Source organism: Plectropomus leopardus, chromosome 14 (assembly GCF_008729295.1).
Source record: "Plectropomus leopardus isolate mb chromosome 14, YSFRI_Pleo_2.0, whole genome shotgun sequence".
In the NCBI taxonomy this organism is placed as follows: Eukaryota; Metazoa; Chordata; class Actinopteri; order Perciformes; family Serranidae; genus Plectropomus; species Plectropomus leopardus.
Genome location: NC_056476.1, coordinates 8,193,084 through 8,211,821, shown reverse-complemented (window position 1 = coordinate 8,211,821; position 18,738 = coordinate 8,193,084).

The following is an 18,738-nucleotide window of genomic DNA, read 5'->3' as shown; positions in this document are numbered from 1 at the left end:
AAACCGGTGATTAGTCACCTCTGTGACCGAAATTTTTCAGCCATGAAACGTCTAGAAATTACACTGCGACACAGCTAGCTGACATTCGCTTATTCGCTAACTGGAGTTATGGACAAACTGTTAATCTAGTGGTGCTACTTTCGTTAGCTTGTTAGTTTAATAACATAGCATGTAAATCAGGGAGATAGACCAAAACATAAATATGATGGAAATTAGAAATACAAATTACAGCAAAAATATGTGGCCTGCAATATTTAACAAACAAGACCTATGGATCCCAAAGGGACTAATGGTAAAGTGTAAGTCATGGCTAACAGTCATACTAGTAGCTCAGTAAGACTTTTGAGCTAAATGCTAACAACAGTGTTTAACATGTTGTATGGTTGTTGTAGGGTGGTACGGTTTACGTGCCTGTTAACATGCTAACGTGCTAACTAGCGCTTAAACACACAGGCGAGGCTGATATGAATGTCATTAGTGTTGCAGGTATTTAGGTCCAGATATTATCGCTACAGTGGACACACAAGAGACTCCTCTTCATATGGGATTTTCATGAAATATCATGTTGTTTTTAACTTTTTGTTGTTGTTTTTTCTAATAGCTTCCATGTAATCTGACCCAGTGAGTCAAAATCAATACCAGAAATTACTTCAATAGTTGATACACAGGATACACCTCTTCATTTCTAATTTCAGTGCTTCTTATTTTATATATTGTTATGGAAAATTAATCTTTTTTTCTAAATAGCTTGCAATGTGACCCAGTGACTCAAAGTCAAAACCAGATATTACTACTACAATGGACACACAGAACACACCTCTTCTTATTGGATTTTAGTTTTTCTTCTATTTTATGTAATTTTTCAAATGGAAAATTCATGTTTTTTCCTTCAATAGTCTCTATATAATGTGACTTAAAATCACTACTGCATAGAAACAAATACCAGGTAACATATCCAGCTGCAGGACCTTCTTTTGGCCACACGATGGCTCTTTTTCACCAAAAAACACAAATCAGCTCTGTTCAGTCAGCATGGGACACAGGTTGATCCTGAGTCATCAGTATGCGTTTACAGATTTGTTTGTTAAGTAAGCTGTTTTATGACTGGGCTTTCTAAGCAATAGGACAAAGATTTGCTTAAACTATAACTAACTGCAGGACAGTTTTACAGTTTTATGTGAACCAACTTTTTAGTCAATATTTAAATTTTACACCTCTAGGATTTTAACTTGTCATGCATTTATGAGAGGCAGTGAGTTTAGCGTTATGTAATTTTATTATATGATAAAAGATCAACCCATGTATTTTAAATATTGCTGCGATGACAGATTTCGATTTGTTTTCAGTAGAGGTTTCAGGCAAAAATTTCCACCTCCTCTTCATCTTGCTGCCACACCTTGTGTCACGTATTGAGAATCTGGGCCATTTACGTGTCCTGGCAAATCCTTTAATTGGCTGCAAGTCCACTGTGGCCTCAGGGCCCTCCACCAAAGCAGCGCCTACCTGCCTGCTTGTATGAGGGTGTGTCCACACACTCAGCTGCGCTAATGGCATAAACCTGCTGTGGCCCTGCCTCGTTTGGCACCGTCAACATGTGGCTTCATCGTGCCTCCTCCAATCAGTCATTCGCACTCCAAATATGGAGATTCACAACCTGTAATCTGTGCAGTGGAGAATGACAAGTGTCCTCCCCTTGGCAGATTTAAGTGCAGATTTTAGGGCCTGTTTTGTGAGTGTGTTGTTTGCATGCAGTCATAAGTGTTAAGCTTGAATTTCGTCAGACTTTTCTTGTGTGACTTCATTGTTCTCAGTGCCAAGTTATCAGTTTGCTTAACAGGAAGAACATGAGGATACATTTCCAGGGATTTTTATAAAATGCCCTTGACAATTTATGCCTTGACATCATTGACACTAAATGTCAAAGCAAAACAAAAACACCTTCAAGAGACTAATCGTCTTTGTAGCTTCAAATTATGGTGATCTTTTTGGCAGCACATTCTTTAATAAGAAATAAAAGAAAAAATAAATAAACAGGGCTGTTTATTTGCAAGAGTCTGGTGATACTTTTTGTATCACAATACAGGAATTAAGATTCACTATACTGCAATAGACCTACTCTAAGAAAGGCAGCCTTACTTCCAGGGCTGTTCTTTTAATTTTAGGAAAGCTGTCATAGTGTAAAGAGCACACCACAACATGCGCCACAATCCCTGTAACAAGCTAAGTGATATGTTTTTACTTAAGTCATAAGGTGAACTGAGTCTGAATTAACCCTTTGACACCTGAGCAAATTATTTTAATTTCTTTGAAAAACATGCAAAGAAAGCAATGAGCAACTTAACAAGATATGTCCCAAAAATTGTCACAAAATTTGTAAAAAGGTTGCGAGAAAATTACATGAAAATATGCAAAAATAAGTGAAAAAAGTGACCTTAAAAAGTGCTGGAAATACACAAATATATATTTATTTTATATATTGTATTTTTTAAAAATTCTGTAAGATAATTTTAAATATAAAATTATCATAATTATGAATGTACTTTCTGAGACATTTTCCCTAATTCTGGATAATTTTCAAATAATCTTCCTCTCTTTTTTACAAAATATTTTTAGGTAATTTTCTTGTCTAATTTCACTAATTTCCCCCCATGTTATCAAAATAAATCAAACCAAGTTTTGAACAGTCAATAGCTTGTGAAAGGGACGCAGCACAAGAAAACTGATGTCGATCCAGATTTCAAAGGGTCAACGAGCTGCCTGCTTTATAAAAATAGCGGCTCTTACCTTAAAAATGTCTTTTTTAAGGTTCCAGGTATCATCACATGTACTGCATATTGGACTACTGTAGGAGTCTGTCTACTGATGGAGTCCTACATGACCTGAACAACGTCTGCAAACAAGTGAAACTGGCATACACGATGAAAGACATGTACTATTATGTTCTTAGAGTCAAGTAAAGTTTAATATATTTGCATTGTGACATTTAAGCGTGCAGGTGTGACGGCGGCACTGTAGTGTGTTTGTAAGTCTGTCAGACAGTTGAATGTCAGGTTGGCAGTGGAGAGTGGTGGGGCGAGTGACAGCGTCATGGTGCATTTGTTGAGCGTCAGTGAGGGTGTGGTGGTGGTGGGAGGTGGTGCAGAGGTTTGGAGGTGGAGGGCCAGCTGACAAAATGAATAGTTCCATCAAATCAGAGCAAGACCTTAACATTTGCATTTCCACTGAATCAGAGCCGCTGAAGAAAGAGCCCTCCATTGAAGGGAAACTTGTTTGACGTGTGAATGAGCGAATGCGTCAGGCCTTTCGCTGAAACACATTCATGCCTTCACAGCTTTGGACAGAGTCTCGGTCTTTTGCTTAGATCCTGCTGGAAAACTTGGGCCTTTTTTAGTCACTTTTTCCCCCCAAGTTGGCTGCTTGGCAGTCGGGCCCTCCTGCAGTCCGGGGTGGACTATAGCAGCGGAGGGAGAATGGCTTGTTGATTGAGCACTGTTCTTCCTCATGACCTTACTGTACTGTCTGTATGTATTTAAAGTGTTCTGATGAGGCCAAAAAAATCCTCCAAAATAGCCGCCAAACAAATCTTCTGAAGTGGCAGTGAAACAGGTCATTGACATCCCTTTGCACTGACGATGCTGGAAGAAATTAAATCCACCCAAATCCATGTTTGACCAACTATCAGAGTAGAGTTTGCTCACTTATTTTCTTAAGTACATTCATACCAGGCCTAAACTTCAGAGTAAGCAACATTTAAACTTACTTGTATAAAAGTATTGTAATATATTGTATTACTTGTAAGTATTTCTACAAGCCTGTTTGAGTTTCTCACCTTTCTCACCTTGTTTCATATATTATGAAAAATTACCCAAGTACCCTTGCTCTTAAAAATATGTTCTGTTACTTCATTGTGATTTGTGCAGAAAATTGTATTGATAGAGTGTGACACTAGAAGGCTGTTTTAAACTTAATCTGCTGAAGGGGAAACTTTCTCTGTGCTCACTTTAAATCTTTAAATCTCATAGATGTCTATGCATGCTGTTGTGTCATTATGAGTTCAACTGGTCTGATGTAAAACTTACACAGGTGTGATGTGGAAACTTGAAACCTATTTTTCAACAATTTTGTACCAATAACGTTCTTGAAACTAAAGATATTCATAGATTCTAGATGCCTGAATGAAGGAGAAAGAGTAGATGTAATTCAGCTATTTCAGGTGGGGGTCTGAAAGAAACAGGCACTAAAATGGAGCATCTCAGACAGGGAGTGAAAACAGCACAGACAGTACAAGGAAAATAAAGTGGTTTTTGACCACTAGAGCATGTGAACATGTTCTAATAGAAACCCCAAATAGAAGTATGAACCTGAAAATTAACCTAACAGATCAGTTTAAAGCTAATTTTAGCCAGGTGATTGATCAGACATAAATTATTATTTCATGTGTCCTGATACATGTTTTCAATGCTTTGTTTAATATAGTGTCTCTGTGAATATTCCTGTTTTAGAATTCTAAATTTTGTGCATCCTTCCTGTTTATTTTGACAGCAACAGTAGTGATAAGGAATAATGCCTCTGGCCCAGCAGGCTGCCCTATGATGAGCTTCACTTTGAGTTTGCTGGTAAGTCCTTTCATGTGACACACATTAATTGTACCTTGACATAGCTTAGTAAGTAAGCAAAAATCATTACAACGTATTGCAATATTTTTATGTGGCAATATCGTACCCATACACAGACGTCAAGTACCATTTTTTTTTAACTTTCTGAATTATTAACTTTATGATTACTCAAGTATCATGATAATATCGTATCGTGGGGCTTCTGGTGATTCCCAACCCCTTATATGACATATATGAATACATGCAGGTACCTGAAGATTCCTCAACAGAAACAACAGAAACAACACAAACAGTGCAAAAGTCTTTGGGGAAACCAGCAATAAATATAAAAGTTTAAATCTTTTTTTAAACTTTCACCCAAGAGGCCTCGTTTTATGCGGCTCTCTGCATTTCTGCTGTTCCGACTGATTTGCAGCCTTTCCTTCTGCCCAGGTGTATTCCCTGAAGTAACTATTAACTTTCCATATCCTGTCTCGAGGTATGTAAAATGAGACGATGAGATGCAATGAGATGACAGATCCTAAATGGAAAAATGTCCTTATTTGGGATACCTCTCACTCTGTCTCTCAACTCTGCCAGTTAGTGAAATTACACATCATATCTGGCTCTGAGGTAAAGCCACAACAGCAGGCAGCAGGTTTGTGCTCTTTCGATGTTGACAGTTTTAACCTGTGGCCAGCTGTAGCGCTCCAAAAAACCTGCCGTTCTGTTAACGGTCACGGCTTATCTGCTGCGAGGCTTTGCATAACGAGAGGGAGCAGCACTTTCCCACACTGCTTTACATGTATTTTATTTCAGTTAATTGTTTGAAATAGAAGTGTGTTTGAGGAAGAACCATCAACGCTGCCTCTAATTTAATAGAAATCAGTTAAGCATCAAACCACTGAAGATAATGTGTCATTACCAAACCCTTGATTTAGGTTTTATCGAATATTAAGTGAAACTCTAGTGCAGGGATCTACAACATAACAACTCCACAAGCTGCAAAGCCCATTTTTTTTCTTTTCAATATCAGTTAGAGGGCTGCTGAAAAGTGCTTTCATAATCATGCAGCATTCAAGCACAACAGATCTAGGCCTGAGGTCAATATGAAGAACCTGCCAAGATGTACAAATGCTCCAATGCCTTGCCCATTTGGTGCTCACTGTTTTCCATATTCAAACTTTGTTTGCACTGTAAATACTGATATCAACTTGTGACATCCTGGATTTCAGTATATCAGATAATAGGCAAATGTCTCTGATACTTGGCTTCTGTTTTTATTAGTGCCACCAGATGTTTGTTTCGATGCACCCAACTCCACACAGAAGTGGAAGAAAGCATGGTGGATTTAATTTAATTTTCTTTATCAGATTTTTTAGTAGTTTAGTTAATATTCGTGCTAAGACGGATGGAAACTTGGCTTGTAAGTTGTTATGAGTTCTCCTCTTAACTTCTCAGATGGTTTTGTTTAAATTTATGTATAAGGTCCAAAGAAGTCAAATGATCCAGTGTCTCACAAAAAAAAAGAAAAAAAAGATGAAAGTAGAAAAATTGTGCAGCGGGACATTGCAGATGCTCAGATAGTCCTAAACACAACAATGTAAGAAAATACAGGCAGAGGACACAGTCTCAGCAGATATATACACCGTCACATAATAGGTCATAAGTGATGATTGAGAGAGATTATTTGATTATTTGGTCGGCTGCTCCGTCAGTTTCCCAGTGAGAAAAAACTATTGCAGCAGTGCCAGTCTCCCATGATAGTTTCAGCGTCTGGGCTGTTTTCTTTTCTGTATTAGTAATAGCCCAGTATCACTGCTAGACGAGCAAACACACACACACACACACAGAAAAAGACAGAAGATTAACTCTGTGTGATAAGAAATGAGCAGGACTGCGTTTTATAATATGTCACCACTGCAGCTTTTTGAAAATGTTTATTTCTGTTATTATGGAAACAGTATCAAAAAAAGATAAAGTTTGGGTGCAAGTACCCAAGCCTAATGTGAATGGTCCCCAACTCTAATGATGATAGCTCTGGACTTTCTCTTATGAAATTGCATACACACCATACAAAACTTTTACTTGTAATAGAGTACTTTTACATAATACTTTTACTTCAGTAAAGGATCTTAGTACTTGTTCCACCACTGGTCACTCTCTCTGTCCCCTCTCTTGTGCTGCTTCTCTGCCCGAGGTGTCCAGGACTATTAACAGCAGCTCTGCTCTCTAGGTACGCGGCAGAGCGTGAATTATGGTAATAGCTGCTGGCAAGAGAGAAAATAAGAACAGTTATTAAAATGAATGTGTAGCCGCTCCTCCTGCGGTCCAGGAGCTGCAGGAGTAGCTTGAACTGGGACGATTCAACATCTTCCTCTTCTTCAGAGGGCTTTTGGTGTGTGTGTGTCTGTGTGCACATGTGTCATCCCTGCTTAATCTCAAGGCCAGCCTCCTTTCCATTTGGCCTTTAAGATGCAAGTTTTTGGGCACTGATCAGAGTGTCTTATTTGTCCAAGGTAGCTGATGCCAGCTTCCCCTCAGTCCATCAGGCCCAAGGGCCCCAGTCTGCGTTGTGTCTTAACATGGTCCACTAAGCTTCAAACAGACGCCACACTGTACTGGAGCCCCGTTCCCTACTTTGAAGTGGGAATCCTTGCACTTAGCACATTCTAACGTCATCATAGTTTGGTTTTGATGGGATCCAAATGCAGCGGCTGGCTCGGTTATTCTGGCTCCTTCTGAACTACACTTTTTACTCGGGCTGTTTCTCCCCATTGAACATGACCTTAGACACTCATATGACCACCTAAGCTGCAGAAACTGGTTTGTGATGCTACCAATGTGCCTTTATGTCTGTTCCCATTAAAAGCAATTAGTCCCGTGTAATTATGTGCTGGCTGAGGTAGGAAGTAAACATTCAACAGAATAACACAAATTTCAGTGTCATTTTCTGGTAAATTATTTAATAGGTTGTTGTTTAAAATGTAGAAAGATCAAATGATTGGAAAGTTTGATTTTAATGAGTAATGTTTATGTTTAGTCTTCTGTCGCTTTTTGTGAATGTGTTTGTTTTCGTGTCAGCACTTGTTTTTAAAAGGTAGTTGGAAGTATTTTTAGTCTATTTATGAACATGAAGTTCTCACTTACCAAGTAAAATATCTTAACATTTACTTAATGGATCGGCACAGAATTTGTCGCAGACATTCATAGCTTCCAGATGAGGAATCCAACTAACCAACTTTTCCTCTAGCACCACTATGAGATTGACATTTTTGACAACTATTTGATGAATTGCCTTGCTTAATCTGCAGTTATTTAAGGAATGGTTCACCCTAAAATCAAATAATACATATTTTTCCTCTCGTCTATAGTGCTATTTATCTATCTGGATTGTTTTGGTGTGAGTTTGCAAGTGTTGGAGATATCAGCCATAGATATCAGATATTTCTGGATTATCTTGAGTAACGGGGTCATGATTTCTGTGGATGCATGCTGTATTAGTCTAAACACAGAAAAATCTGTTTAAAAAAGTAGTGGCAACTGTTATGTAACATGCCATCGTTATATTTGATTGAAATATGTAGACTGGATGGAGTCTAACTGATAGTAGCAGGAAGTGCAGGAAGGGGTGTTTTTTCCCGCTCTTTTCTGCCTCTGTGTGTTTTAAAGGTGCGCTGGGAACAAAATAGCTTCAGGTACGAGCAAACTGTCATCTCCCATTTATTGCCCAACTGTATTTAACGATATTACTGTCACATCACCTGTCTGTTTACATTGCGGGACAGCTGCGGGTGCACAAACACTCACATGTGTGACTGCTCACACAATATTTCATAATTCAAACAAGCACAGATAAGAATCTTAACAGTATTCCTCACCCCCTCGAGCTAAACTGCAGCGGCTCTTGTTGCATAAGCCTCCCCGGTCATCATCATGTTTTCCAACTGTGGGAGAATGACTTGCCTGTAGTGTTTGTGTTTTCCATGTGAAGCTTCCAAGCCGCCGGCAGTAGCGGTGGTGGCCGAGTCTGACACAGGCCTCTTGAGGAACTCCAGGATGCCATTAGGATGAGTGACTGGCTGTGGCTCTGTGTGTGTTTAGGTCTCTGTTTGCTCTTATTGGCTCATTGCCTCTTTGCCTACCACTCTGAGCCAAGACCTTTTTTTTTTAACCCAGGTGTAGCAGCACCTGATGAAGCTTTGATAAAGAAATAGACCTCCATCTGTGTTACTTAAGCTGTGGAGACAGAATGGGCACAGTGGTGCAGTACATTTTCTCAAGTACTGTAATTTAACCTGCAATAACTAATTTTTGTGGCCACTTGGGTGGCAGCATAAACAACAAGAACATTGACTACGTTTTCATACACAATATTCATATTTTTTGCGCTCATTCAGGAAAAAAGCTGTTTTCTCTCATTCATTCTAAGGCTAATGAAAATGAGTATTCCACTAATATTCCTGTATATTTAGCAGTGCACACTTATTAACTTTAAATGCCTTCATGTCATATACCCGTGGTCATCATTGCAATATTTGCACATATCCAAAAACCTGTTTATATAAAGTCTTTCAAAAACTTAAAAGAAGCTGTGTTTCTCCTTGACCAGAAATGTGGGCTTTTCTTTTGGGCATGCATCAGTACTTAAGCCTTGCCAACTGTTGTCTTGTTGGCTTGTGCACAAGAGCTGACCATAAACAAAGAGTGTCACAAACTGTTGTAAAAACCCCAGTTCAGACAGATATTCAGAATGCAACACGCTCTCACAGAAAAAAACAAACACATTGACTGTGCAAACATCTTATTTTGACTCATACTGATGTTTATTGTTAGGTGGTGTCCTTTCATGGCCCTATAAGGTGGGTTAGAGGGGTGGTGTATGGGTCAAACAAAAACAGGACTTTTCCAGAAAAACGCTGTTAATGTCCCAAAGACAGTGTTGGCTTCTTTTAGTATTTAGTTGGTGTTAAACCACTAATTTGTTTTGTTGCCTAAACCTAACCAGGTAGTTTTGGAGCAGAACTTCAGCTGTTTCATGACTGTAGGGGCGTGTTTAAACATAGGAACATTAGGGTGGTAAAATACATTGTTCTGAGGCCCGCCCTAAAAGTAGTTTTGGAAGTCAGTGGAAATCAACCTATTCTGCTGTTAACGTATGAGAAAGTGTTGTGCGAATGTGCTGTCCTTCCAAAGAATGCTCCAAAGAAACCCGAAAATATCGGCATATCCTACATTTCGTAATCTGTAAATGATGCATGCAGGCCCAATTTGTTCCAATGGAGTAGTCTGTTTAATTGCCCTATATCAAATTCGGAATATTGCTATAATCTGAAGAATCGTGCAATATTAGTGCGCATGTAAAAACAGTCATTCACATTGTATCATCTTTTCAGTTTGTGTGGCAAACTTGTTAAGCAAAACAGTTCCCTCTTATCTGTTATCATCAAGCAGATGCAGCGCAACATTTGCATTAATTTAGAGTCCTGTTCAAAATATTAACTGTCGGTTTGCTCTGGTTTTGGTCTCCACCAACTCTTCTCTGTCTACTAGCTAGTTGTTAACCATGTCCGTCTGCTGTTTGGTGCTGAGCAGGTAGTTTTAAGTAAGTTTTTAGACTTTTTTACTGAAAACATTTGCCTACTGTGGCCTGAATTGATGCTGTGAGAGCAGTGAGAGTGAATTAAAACAGTTACATTGTGGCTGAGTTGCTAAAAAAATGTTGCTAAAACTTGCTGTAATGCTCCCTAAAACTGTAAGGAGCTGCAGAATGAGGTGGTAATTATCAGTTAGTTTATCAGTAAGAATGACCCCTTTCACACAGTTTTGTCATTTGATGCATTGTTATCATAAAAATACTTATTATAGCTGCTTTAAAGTATCAGACATTAAAGTATTCACTGTGGTGAATGGCCCCTTTAATAGTATTAAATATACTGTAAATTCTGTGTTATTACATATCAATCACTGGGGCCATCTTTCTTTAAGTATAGCTAATAATACCTCTGTACTTTTACTTAAGATTTAAAAGCAGGACCTTCTCTTGCAATGGACTGATTTTACAGTGTTGTTGTGGTACTTTTACTTACGCAAAGAGTCTGAATATGTCTTTCATCGCTGAGCCCATTCACACGTGCAGTCTTATTTCTGAGACTTTACATCAACATCTCAACCGCACCACTCCAGCCATGTCAGCTCATACCTTTATCTTGGTGGGTGAGCACTGCAGCTCATAGCCAGGTCAACTGCTTCTTCTGGTTTACAGTGTTTAAACTTCAGTTTTATATGCAAAATGTGTGTTAGCCCAAACACAGTACGGCCTGCTATATGAACCGCCGAGGGGCTTGTTGCTGTACAGGAGGCTACAGTGCGGCTGCTGTTTGTGCAGGTGTGCTGCAGTATGACGTCTTATTATGAAATATGCTGGACCTTCATAGCCTTTGTTTTTTCAACCATTTGGCATGTTCAAAAAAGCCCCCATTTGAGAGTCAAGCAAAACAGTGTGATTTCCGGCTCGGGTCTATTCTGCGGTTCAGCCCCCCGTCCGCTCCATCTCCTTCACCCTCTCAACCTGGAGAAGCTGAAAGCAGAGGGGGCACAGTCAGCGTTTATTTATAGAGAGGCTACTTTGATGTGTGGACTGACAGCTGATATTTCCAACATGAAGCTGTGGGCAACCTCTGAACTCTGCGGAGAGCCACCTGTGAGCTACTTCTCCCCTCACAGCGATGGAGAGAGCGTGTACTGTAGCTGGCATAAGTCCAGCACTGAGCTGTCACTCTCAATGTTCATCATCAAGGGACACGTCTTTATTTGGCATGTAACGCTGTGGGATAAAATGCTTTGCATGATTACCTCCCTACAGGTACCAATTAGCTGATTATGACTGGAGCCTCTGTTCTGCTTTGTTCTTCAAATGCAAAATAACATGGCATTTTAGACATCCCAATACAGCATTTATAAGCAGTATAATGTATAAGTACTTTAAATGATGTTTATTACAGGACATTTTAAGTGTATTAATTCAGCTGTCATCTTTAGTTCCTCATGTTAAGCATCAGATATTAAATGGTTGACAATAAAATATAGTATGTTGTAATCGTAACGACTAGTTGATTGACAGAAAACTAATCCGCAGCTATTTCATCATAATGATAACCTTTATTAGTCTGACATCGCCAGACCAAATTGCAAATGCAAGACTGCCAGAGCAAATAAACCATGAGCTCAGAGATTCATCTTGTTCCCAGGCTAAACCTTTATTAAAATAGCATTTTTCAACAAAAAAAAGTTTACACAGACGCCCATACAGTACATATACTAGATTACAAGAAAAATATATATGAATAAAAACAATCAAATAAGCGAAATAATAAATCAAAACCTAATATAGAACTAATTTTAAAAAAATGAAAGTCATTCTATCCTTTACTTCAAAAGGAAAGAAAACAGTTCCCACATGAAACTGCTCACAACAAGGTCTGTGGCTTATCTTCAGTAACTTGGTCATGATATCTGGAAAAAGACATTGCTGTTGACTTTTTCAAATGTATTTTTTTGCCACTTTGAGCACCGCAAGTCGAGTGCCATCTAGTTCCATTATATCGGAGAGAAAGCAGACATCTCTATGGCCGATATCTCCAACACTCAACACTTCACACTAAAATGATCATGATTGATAAGTAGCACTAAAGATAAGAGGAAAAACATGTGTTTTTGATTTGGAGATGAGCTGTCTTTAACTGAGATATAGATACTCATTAATTGTTAAAGTCATTTTTTTAAAGGAAAAAAAAATCAAAATCACCATTTTATACTGTTGGTCGATTAATCAAGAAAATGATTTATAGAATAAACAATCATAAAGATATTTGTTGGTTATAGCCTGAGTTGTAATAATGTAAATCATGTCCTCATATAAAATGTAATTATAAAGTGTTAGTCTTATTGTGTGAATTACATGGATTTCTTTAACTCTTTAACTAAAACTCTAATGGCAATTTAACAAACTCCACCTGCTGACGAAGGCCATGAGATGCAGCTAAAGAAATCATGAAAGTCGACCTTAAGGTTACCTTCAAATGCCTTTGAATGATTTATTTGGATTTTAAGCAAATATATCATAATACACAATTATAGTCATGTTATACTTTCATTACAGTTATTTATATACAGTTTAAAGGATAATTACTTAATCATGGTTACTTCCTGGCCTTGTTGATTTTAATGAATAAAATAACAAACACTTAAAAATGACCTCACATGTTTACAACTGCATCATAGTGTGTCATAAATCATTTTGTAAATGTTTTTATACTGGCTGTAAATGCTCAAAAAACGTAATGTGTTACAAATAGCAACAGCATCAGGGTAAAAAACGCATGTTTGGCAGTCTACAAAAACGGTCAAGTAGCATAAAAGCGTAATTTGGCAGCAACAAAAACAACATCTGCTCGGTTCAGTTATGTTGATTTTGGCGCAGAGCTGTGCGTGGTTTGTGTAGTCCGACTGTGGTCCTCAGCTCGCCTGTTTCCCTCATGGGAGCTTCTCCTTCCTCCTAACCCCTTCCTCGCCTGCCTCCCTCCTCCCCTGTTGCACTTTATGAAGCAGTTAAGTTATTTTACATCATGTCTACTCCCGACAACAACCCTCCCCCTTTCTACAAATCTCTCTTGTCATTATGAAAATAGTGCTCTGCTGCAGCTTTGCACGCCAGCGTCTGGCGATAGAATGGCCCCTCTGTGGACGTGGGGTTTGGTGCAGTGCGTTTAAAAGCGTGTGTAAAGGTGTGTGTTTCATGGAATACGAGAAGGGAGATGAGTGATTGCTCGCAGGTGACTGCAGCACAAGTTGCTGGATGGGAGTCGTTTGGAGTGTGACGGGAGAAGTTTCCAACGTCAGGTGTAATTATGATAAACGGCTGGGGTCATAGCCCAGGTGTCTGTGCAAAGGCCCTGAAAAGTGGAGCACAAATCAATACAAGTACAGTAATGTATACTGCTCTATAGCTCCCTGTATGCTGTGCTATAAGTAGCAAAACATTGATAAACATCATCATAATGTACTTATGGAAATCCATATCAAAACAGCAGCTCAGCTTGGTGTTTTTCATCACTGAACACTGACATTGGCTTTGTCATACTGTATAATTCTCCCTTCAACTAACAGCACTGAATCAAACATATGACATATAAGATGGCGACAGTGGGCCAAATATTCAGCTGTTCAGCTGATCTCAAATATATTATTTCTCGACTGCGACTCATAAACAACATAGGAACAAGACAGAGTCTACAGCAAAGCCAGCGGCTCTCTGAGGCACTTTGAGCTGAATGCTAACATCTGCGTGCTCTCAAATGAGTGCGATTACATGACCATGAATAATCCGTTTATGGGGCTTATCCTGGTTATGATCATATTCAGGATATTGTGTTAACACTAACACAGAGTAGCGTGTTATTCATATTCCCAGTATACATCCCGCTTTGTTTTAGAGTACTCCAGCTAACATATTCTGGTTTTCTCATAAGCTGAATATGGTGTTTACACACTCAAACACATAAATCGGATACTCTTAAAAACCTGATCATAAGCAGGTTATTCATGTCCATGTAAACTCACTTAATAATGATAATGCTAACATGCTGCTATTTAGGAGCTATAATCTTTAACATGTTCACCATCTTCATTCTACTGCTAACTCACCTAACACCACTGAACTATCTAATGTTAAAGCTCAGCTGAGAGGACGCCATTAATGTTTACATCTTGCACTTTCATGAGCACAAGCCTCTCGTCCATGAGTAGATGCATGGTTCCTTCTGCACAGTGATTCGGTTGACAAGTGTAGTTCGGTAGGAAGAGAATAGTTCCTACGTAACACTGCTCACAAGGTCTGTGGATTATCTTGAATAACCACATCAGTTTCTGCAAAGAGACATTGCTGTTGAGTTTTGAGTTGGGTTTTTTTTTTTGGCACTTTAAGCACCACAAGCCAAGTGCCATCTAGTTCCATTATACTGAAGGCAGACATTTCTACAGCCGATATCTCTAACTCACGACAACTCACTCCAAAAACAAAAATAGCACTACAGGTTAGCGGAAAAATATGCTTTTTTTGATTTGGAGGTGAACTTTCCCTTTATTATAGTTTCCGCCCGATACCTTCAGATTCTGTAAGAATGCCCTATACTCTTGTAGTGCAAAACTTATACTCTACTTATACTATACTTTTTCTATATAAAGTTTTATATAATTGATCCAGACATAACACTCAGAGTCACAATTTAAATACTTTTATGCTGACATTGTAAACATAAAACATACAAAAGGAGAAAGACAATCTTTGCTGCTGCTGCCAGTAAATCATTAAAAGTCTACTTTAGTACTTATGACATTTTAACTGTCACATGCCTTGCGGTACGACTTGGAAAATGCCACAAAATCTCACAGCAGACAGAAATAGCAGAGACATGATCTGACCTGTTAGGTGAGCATGAGTGGTGTGGGGTTTTTTTTCTTTTTCTAAATCGATGCCAGTTGCTAATAGTCTTTAATCCTCATCCATCATCTTGGCAGGCCCTTCCCTTCATCCGGCTCACTGATTGGCTGAGAGCCAGTGGCCAGACAGTACACAGAGTTCAGAGCCATTGTGATGTAACAGTGGGAACTCCACCTGAGGGCTCCCCTTTTGTCTCAACTGAGCCGCTTTTGACCTGGTTTAGTGATTGATATAGTCTGTACACACACAAACACACACACACACACACACATCAACCTTTCATTAGCACTCACAAGCCTTCTTTAATGTTTACTCTGGCTGTTCTGACTTGTCAATCACCGAAGCAGGCAGGCACGTACACAATCACACACACACACACACACACACACACACACACAGACAGACTATGACAAGTGACGGAGATGGAAAAATAGATTGTGCAAACTGGAATTGCAGGTTTTGGGGCTTTCAACAGAAGCAGCAGCAGTGAGTTGTGTGAATGGCTGTCCAGGGGCAGAATGAGTAAGCAGGTCTGTCTCATTGTCTGCGAGTTCATCACTGACCTCATTCTTTAATTTCCCTGACAAACAACTTGGTCAGGCTCACATGGAGCCAAGATTACCAGGTCTAGACAATGACTGTGAAACCAGTAGGACAAAGTGGGGTTGCTGATTGCAGAGAATCCTGGTATCGTGTCAGCCACTCACTTTTAATTTAAGGTTTTCGTATGTGACATTCAGAGCAGTAATATAACAGCAAACCACTATTTTCTCTGTAAGGATGTAGTGGAGTAATGGTGTCCTTAGCAGAGAACAAAGTCACGCTCCCTGTGTGTAGGTCTTAATCCGAGCTTCTCTGTGGTTTGTTGTGGTAAGCCATTCTGGCCACACTTGCATGTTAGTGCACTTGAGTCCCTGTGTGTGTATCCCATTGGCTAGCTTATTGCTGTTGTTTGGCACTGTGCTCATTCGATAGTCACTGCTGATATTAGGACAGCAACATTTTGAAAGTGTAGTGCCCACTCTCCATTTCCCCCTTGGCTAAAGGGTCGATCAAACCAAGATGCGTCGCTAGAAAAGTGTCACCAGCTAAACCGTCACCAGCAAAACCACTATTTCCCTGATGTACAGCACACCTTTCGGGTGCTCCTCTCTTGTTGCTGCACAATGCATGTTTCTGTCAGTTTTTGGGTCTGCATAAAAGTGAAATATTTTCAACTTTTCAGCTCAAGGTGCGGAGTAGCACCACTCATCAGTGTTGCTTTTGGTTAAGTGTACGCAGTATGTGCATGCAGCACCGCTCCAGGTGCTCCAAGTTTTTCCAGATGCACTTTCAGGGCGTTTTGGGATCAGTTGCCCAGGTGATCGCCCTTTAACACCGTTAGTTCTATCAGCATTAAGGGTGTTAGCACCTTTAGCTGCTAGCTGCTGACCTAGCCACCTCCATATTGAGAACCATATCCAGACAACTCATACACTGAATTTCACATTGAGATCCTTTAAGGAAATAATGAATTGGAGTTTCAAGTGAGTTTCAAGAACACGATTCAAAATAACCCTCTGTCCTCTTTAAACCTTTTTTTCCTTAATAGTAAAGATAGCCAGACCGTCCAAACACCTAACATATTTTACAAATGTTAAATAAAAAAATAAAATGATAAAATCAAATATTGACAGCAAACTTGTTTGGTGATTTTGGGATTTACCACATTTTGAGTGTGTATCTTCTCTCATGCAGTTTGGTGGCACCTGTAGTATGCAGTTTACAGTAAAAATGGTGGTAGGTTAATGTTATGTTAATGAAAACATTTGAGGTGACAAATAGGCAATACAGTAACACAATCTTGGTTATATTTTATCAGCACTGCCTAGTTTTACAGCTTTATCTAATTTTTTTAGCCTCTGTTTTCACAAAACAGGAAACAGTGTTGTGACTATTTCCTGCTTCCAAACTCATGTATTCCATCTAATCAGCACTGCCTAGTTTTACTGTTTCATCTGAGTTTGGTCTGAGTTTGAGAGAGAGAGAGGGTGATGTAGTAAATATTTGAAGGTGTGTTTTTACATTCTTAAGTTGTCTGATTAAGAGCAAACAGCTTGTCATCTTGGTGGTAATTGAATTAAATATTTATTGGAGCGTAATCTATGCAGACTTTGATTTTCTCTACCAACAGCCATAGAGTCAGGGAAAAACCCTGGATGACACATTTTTCTGGCTAATGAGCAGAGAGATCTAGGTGCTGATAAGCTAGAGGGAAGTTTACCACAGTTCATTGACACATACTAACTACAGTTATAACACAAAGCTAGTTGAAAATCAGCAACGTATCCCTTAAAGCTGATGTTAGCTCCATGACTTTTTGCACTAACCATAACAGATTCTCTCGAATGTAACTCCAATATAAGTGAATAAAATCAAGTATTTAGAGTTACAGTCTATTTGGGATAATATTTACACATTGTGTTACCACCACTATTAAATGTTTGGGTCATTTCTTTTTTTGTTACTTATTATGTTCTTCCCATTTTTTGAAAGAAATCAAGCCATTTTGTTCAGGTCTGTTACCTAGTTAACACTGAACTATAGCTTTAAGTATTCAGACCTTTTAGGCGGACATGGCTGGTCTGTAACTTGTTGAGGGACAGGGCCAGACTGGTGCTACAGAAGTCACAAGGTCACAGGGTTAGGGGTTCAAACACACTCCCAACTGCGCCTTACCCTCCCTTCGAGTCCTGTCCAGCAGGTGCCACAATGTGACCTTGACTGGAGAATCTGGGATGCTGGGAATGTAAGTGTACGATTGCTGGTCCTCTGGGACAGCGTGAGGTGGATCTATGACAGCGGGGCTGTGATCTCGGCAGGCTGGGGGGTACTGAGGGTGACAGACTGAGCCAGACTGGAACGCGGGTCACTTTCCACCGCACACTGGACGCCTTTGATGTCTGCTCATCGCTGCTCGCCGACAGTTGGTGTCTTTTCTACATCCTCGCCTGACTACATTGCACTGACAGACCACCCATATCTGAAAAAATGTGCCACCAGGTTTAAGTTTTCTCAAGAATGTGGACCATCTGAGCGCTCCCCAGCCCATCTGGACCCTTCTTAACCTGGGATACCCTGTGATGACTGCTGTCTGGGTGTGTTTTTGGTGTGTGGCATTGTCATTGGGGACAGTTGAGAGGCTTGGTAAGCTAATTCCAAAGTCTCAATATCATCTAAAGAAATTCACATGTGCTCACTTGTATGAAGTCGATAAATGCCTCCGAGATTGATTTACACTTGTCTTGTATGACAGAGAATTCATGCAGCTCAAGCTACATGTTCTCTTGTACGATAAGATCAAGAATTTCTTTTCCTTGTTTCATATTTGGCACACACTTACAACAGAGATTAGGTGAATAGAGGTTTGTAGATTAGCGAGCTGAAGATACTTTTCTTGTACTTAGTTTTTGAACTTTAACCCTGGCTCACCGTTACTCATTCAGACCAAAGTCTTGAGCTGTTGTTTATTCAGACCAACGGCAGGTGATTGCCTTTGATATGGAAAGCATTCGATAGTGTTTATGGGAGTTTGTCGGAGCAGATGTGAAATGTTAAGAGCTGTTAAAGACGCAGATAAAAGGTAAGGTGCCTGTTTGAACA